This window comes from Paroedura picta, chromosome 3 (assembly GCF_049243985.1).
Source record: "Paroedura picta isolate Pp20150507F chromosome 3, Ppicta_v3.0, whole genome shotgun sequence".
In the NCBI taxonomy this organism is placed as follows: domain Eukaryota; kingdom Metazoa; phylum Chordata; class Lepidosauria; order Squamata; family Gekkonidae; genus Paroedura; species Paroedura picta.
Window position 1 is genome coordinate 39,845,839 of NC_135371.1, and position 5,868 is coordinate 39,851,706.

General features: G+C 41.5%; 1 non-coding gene across 1 annotated transcript; it reads right to left on the reverse strand.

The window, feature by feature from the left end:
• Positions 1–5,234: 5,234 nt before the first annotated feature.
• Positions 5,235–5,338, reverse strand: LOC143834597 (U6 spliceosomal RNA). The gene has a single exon (XR_013229848.1). It is a non-coding gene; the product is annotated as a U6 spliceosomal RNA (small nuclear RNA).
• Positions 5,339–5,868: the final 530 nt, after the last annotated feature.

The window sequence follows — 5,868 nt, forward strand, 5'->3', positions numbered from 1 at the left end:
TGTCCTCTCTGCTCCTTCACCAGCCCTCCTTACGCTACTGGTGTTGACAGCCATCTCCTTGTGATGAGGGGCTATCCCAAAGTGAGATTAGTTCTGTTGTAATTGTACTGCACCAAGTTCAATGGGGCCAGTACCATGATGCTTTCATGACTGTCTCCTTCTGATGTCGATCTGGTAGAGCTAGAATGAAAAGAACCAAAGACATCCATGGGCAGTTGCCATAAGAAGGGGTTCAGCTTCTTGCTGTGGCCCTTGACAGTACAGGGTTTATGGGAAACCGAGGGAATGTTTTGCACAGGGCCGCATTAAGGATAAATTATCATTAATACTGTTTACTAATTAAAAACATTTGTACCCTGCCTCTCCATATAAATATCTTCCAGTTGGCGAGCTTATGAAATAAGAGTAAAGCATCAACCATAGCAAATTACAGCCAAATATAAAACAGCAGCAACAACAGCAACCCTATTAAAATATAAAGCCTCCTAAAAGCAGAATAGCATAAAGAATTCTAGAAAAGATAATATAAAAGTAGTGGTGAGATAGGACACTGTGGAGTTCATTAATTCATAGGGTCACTATAAGTCAGATGCAACATGCACACACAAAAATGCAAAAATCCTTGTTGGATCCTGAAAAGATTATCAGGTCAACATCAGGCAAGCCTCTATGGAAATCCCAGTGTCACTGCTAAAGAGGCCCAACTGTTAGTGCTCCCACACCTATCCACTGGGGTTGCAAGCATGCAGCATAAGGCCATTTGTGACTGGCAGGCATGTTATATGGGTATCCTTCAGATACCCTAGTCCAAGACTCTGTAGAGATTTCTCAGCTCCCCCCATATGGGAGTAGTTCAATGGAGGGATACTAACCAGAGATAGTATCCACATATTAACATGTGTTGTAATTCTTTCATTTTCCTGTCATGCCACAACACTAGTAACTACTCAGCACATAGATTTAGAACTGTAGCCTTCACTTGAGTGAATATCAACAGGCATCTCTCTCGTTTTTAAAGCAAATGAAAATACACAAAGAATTCTTGGGGCACATTATTTATCTTCTATCCAGAATTGTGCCAAGAAATGCTGAGTCCTGGCAACATCACCCTATGCCATACAGCAACTGAAGTCCAGCTGAATTCTATTTATTTTCTTATTTCTAAAAGAGCTGGTGTGTGTGTGTGTTGTCGTTGTTGTTAGATGCGAAGTCATGTCCGACCCATTGCAACAATGATCCTCCAGGCATTCCTGTCCTCTACCATTTCCCATAGTCCATTTAAGTTCATACCCCCTGCTTCAGTGACTCCATCCAGCCACCTCATTCTCTGTCGTCCCCTTCTTCTTTTGTGTGTGTTATACCCTGCTTTTCACTATGCCAAGGAATCCCAAAGCAGCTTAAAAACACTTTTCCCTTCGCCTTCCCATAGCAGACACCCTGTGAGGTAGGTGGGGCTGAGAGATCTCTAAAATAACTGCTCCGTGATAACAGCCCTAAGAGAACTGTGATTGGACCAAAGCCACCCAGATGGCTGCATATGACGGAGTGGGGAATCAAACCCAGTTCTCCAGATTAGAGTTCACCACTCTTAACTACAACACCATGCTAGTTCTTATTTTTTTTAAGTTGATATCTCAGCTTCGCTGGCCTTTGTCATTTGGGCACAGTACATGTTTTGGATGCACAAAGTCCTGGATTCAGTCACCCAGTTAAATGAAAGTAGGCGCTGTGAAAGCTTGAGAACTAAAGTAGATAGATCAGGAAATCCACATTTTTAAAGCGTAGCACTGAACACTCCCTCCTGTGGAACAAATTTCAGTCCTACAAGGTCATTAAAGGTTAACAATAAATGATATGGTGGAAATGCTTAACCCTTGATTGGCCCTGAGACAAGAAGAAGAAGAGTTGTTTTTATACCCCACTTTTCATTGCCCAAAGGAGTCTCAAAGTGACTTACAATTCCCTTCCCCTCTTCTCCCCACCTGTGAGGTAGGTGAGGCTTTGGGAATTCTGAGAGAGACTGCTCTGTGAGAACAGTTTCTATCAGGGCTGTGATAAGACCAAGGTCACCAGCTGGCTGCATGTGGAGGAATGGGAATCAAACCCAGAATGCTGGATTAGAAGCTGCTGCTCTTAACCACTGCACCAAATGCCTGCCAACTAGAGGAGAGGCCAGGTGAACCAAAGGTCCAAAACAGTTAGCTTGATGTGGGTTTTCTATGTGTGTTTTTCCACATTGAATCATGACATCTAGCAGGTAGTTTGCAATTTAAAGATTCAGCACTGGGTGTGAAACAGAAATCAGATTTTCTATTGCCATCAAGCCAGTTGAGTCTGACTCAGACTTCTGCATAGTGAAAAGCTCTGTTTCTGAGTTACAGAGATTATATCCAGAAAAGACAGAGGTGACATTCCAATATTCAAGAAGGGTTTAGGTTACCTGTAATGGATGGGATTAATATTTCTCAATTGGAGCAGGTGTAGAATTTAAAGGTTGCTCCTGAAGAAGCAAGTAGTTAACAACTGCCAGAGTTGTATTTTATGACCTTGCATAAGCTTTACATCCTTCTCAGAAGGAGGAGGATCTTACTACTTTTACTCATGTTTCTGTAAATTGCCATAAAACACATTATTTAGGGCTGGCCGTGGAAAAGCTAAAGGAGGTCCAAATATTGTCTCTTGAATATAGATAGGAGAGAGCATACTTAGATGTTTTGGGTGGGTGTGGGGGAGATGAGTTATAATGATTATATTGGTGCCAATTTGTTTCTGTGCCATATTCAAGGTAATAGTATTTAAAGTCTTTTTCCAACTTGCACCTCTACAGGCCCTGTTGTGTTTAGATTTGCCTTTTGTGGTTATTTGCTTCAGCAGGTATGATTGTTAGCCAGCAATGATCAGGGCCTTTCCTACAATATCCCCAAAGTTCTGGGATGCTCACATTGATAATAGATTGTTTCTTTTCCTTTATTTCTTTATTTGTATGTTATAAATTATACATTTGGGGGGGGGGTGTACAGCTTTGTTTCCTGGGTTATCACAATTTATTGCTGAATTCTGTTTTTCTGTTGTTTTTGGTTTTGTAATCCACCATGAATCTTGGAAGAGGAGGGCAATGCAAATATGATTTTGACTAATAAGCACATACTACCTTCTCCACTTTGGAAAGCTTTGCTCTGAATGCTGCAATTATTACTTTTACTGAGTGGATTTCATTAGCATGCTTTACTAGTTCTTTGACCTTTTCAGTATTCTGTCATTTGATTGGCTTGTCACTGCACTCCTCCCCCTTAGGTAAAGACGACAACGTTGTTGAATAGAAACAGCAGACAGCAAATCAAAGTGCAACACACTGAAAAGGTCATTGTGGTAAAACACACATGCAGCCATTACTCATAGGGCAGAGAGGAAATAATTATGTTCCCATTCCTTATTCACAGGTTGAAAAATCTATAAAGAGCCAAAATATTTTTTTGGGGGGAGGCAATGGTGGAAACACACGAAAAAATAAATGTGCCTAATGAACCCAAATCATAAAACAACAGGCAAGAGCTTCAGTGTTGATATTTTTTTCATTTGCTTATCTGTAGAGAAGGGTACAAACTGGCTCATAAAAATAAGTTTGTGATTAATTTTGGCTGGTTCATGGTTACTGAGGCAAAGTTCACAAATTGAAGAAATCCATGAATTCCAAGAAATTTTAAAGCAGTTTGTGAATAGCACAAAGCAGATGTTTAAATGGCTCCAAACCCCTGCTTTCTGCTCTTCACAAAAAAGCAGCTGAGCAGCAAGGAGCAGAAAGCAGGGATTTAAATGTATCCAAACAATTTGAACCTCTGATTTCTGCTCTCCACTGCTTTTCATGGGTAGAACTCCTGCTTTCTACTCCCTGCAAAAAGCAGTGGGGAGCAAAAAGAAAGGGGTCACACACAACTATGAACCAGTTCAGCCCACAAACCAATCTTCTGGTTCTGTTTTGTTCATGGTTTGGTGCCCAGCCCTAGTTATTTGTTCTGCTCATGTTCAAGATTCAACATTAGCTGAGTCCGAAATGTCCTGAACAGGAATCATTGGTAAGACTAAAGAAGGCAAACAGAAGATAGAGACAGAGTTCAATGAGAACTGAACACAATGGAAAAATGGGCAAATGAGAACAAGATGCAATTTAATAAAGATAAGTGTAAAGTTCTGCATCTGAGTCAGAAAAATGAAAAGCATGCCTACTGGATGGGGGATATGCTTCTAGGTAACACTGTGTGTGAACGAGACCTTGAGGTACTTGTGGATTGTAAACTAAACATGAGCAGGCAGTGTGATGCAGCGGTAAAAAAGGCGAATGCCATTTTGGTCTGTATCAGGGGCATCACATCAAAATCACAAGATGTCATAGTCCCATTGTATACGGCACTGGTCAGACCACACCTGGAGTACTGTGTGCAGTTCTGGAAGCCTCACTTCAAGAAGGATGTAGATAAAATTGAAAGGGTACAGAGGAGAGTGACGAAGATGATCTGGGGCCAAGGGACCAAGCCCTATGAGGATAGGTTGAGGGACTTGGAAATGTTCATCCTGGAGAAAAGGAGGTTGAGAGGGGACATGATAGCCCTCTTTAAGTATTTGAAAGGTTGTCACTTGGAGGAGGGCAGGATGTTGTTTCCGTTGGTCTGCAGAGGAAAGGACACGCAGTAATGGATTTAAACTTCAAGTACAACGATATAGGCTAGATATCACAGTCAGAGTAGTTCAGCAGTGGAATAGGCTGCCTAAGGAGGAGGTGAGCTCCCACTCTCTGGCAGTCTTCATGCAAAGGTTGGATACACACTTTTCTTGGGTGCTTTAGGATTCTTTGGGCTGATCCTGCGTTGAGCAGGGGGTTGGACTAGATGGCCTGTATGGCCCCTTCCAACTCTATGATTCTGTGGTTCACCAGTCTGATAGTTTAGTGCTATTGCCTGTCTAAGGTTAGTCACACATGCATATAGATTGTCACTTGCTTACTAGCTCCTTGATGATTCTCAGCTTAATGTGTGGATTCTCTCCTGTGTATCACACAGAAGATCAATTTGCACCAATGACTTAGGCCAAGACATGTATGATGAAAAGTAACAAAGAAATGACTCATAGCTGCAACTATGATTGGCACTGGAGCTGTAGGGAAGTGGGATTCAAGCCTCACTTGGTTTCCCTACCCAAACCCAGGCTTCTAGCATAGTTTTTTATCAGGCTTTTTTTTTTTTAATATGGAACGCTCCATGAATTTGTGTGTCATCCTTGCGCAGGGGCCATGCTAATGTTCTCTATATCGTTCCAATTTTAGTATATGTGCTGCCGAAGCAGCTTTTTAAAGGACACATCTTTTTCCCATTTTCAAAATGCTAATGGGAGCATGGCAAGAATTATATAGATTAGCAATATGAAGCAGGCCTGGAAGGGTTAATTCCATTTCCCCCTTCTTCTGTGGCCCAGTCCAAATTGTGGTTGTAGAACCTCCACACATTTTACAATCAGATGAAATCTGTGCTTTCTGTCATGTTTATTTGGACCCTCATTCCTGCATGCAAGTCAGCACCCACTGTTACACTCAATAAGCAATTAGTATGGCGTGTGTGAGACCTCCAGTCGGATAAGATGCCTGGTGGCAAACTGTTTAGCATCAGATAGTGACTCGCTTGTCATCCATTCTAATGCTTGCTGGGAAAGGATTAAAAATGCATGAGATCCTACCTGTCTGGGGGAAATATGTATAGAAGTTTTACATATATGTATATGGAAGCCATCTCTCGTTCGTACGGGTCAGAACTTATTTATTGATATGGAGAACCCATAGCAACATCTAGATTTTATTGGTTTAATTGATGTATAGAATTT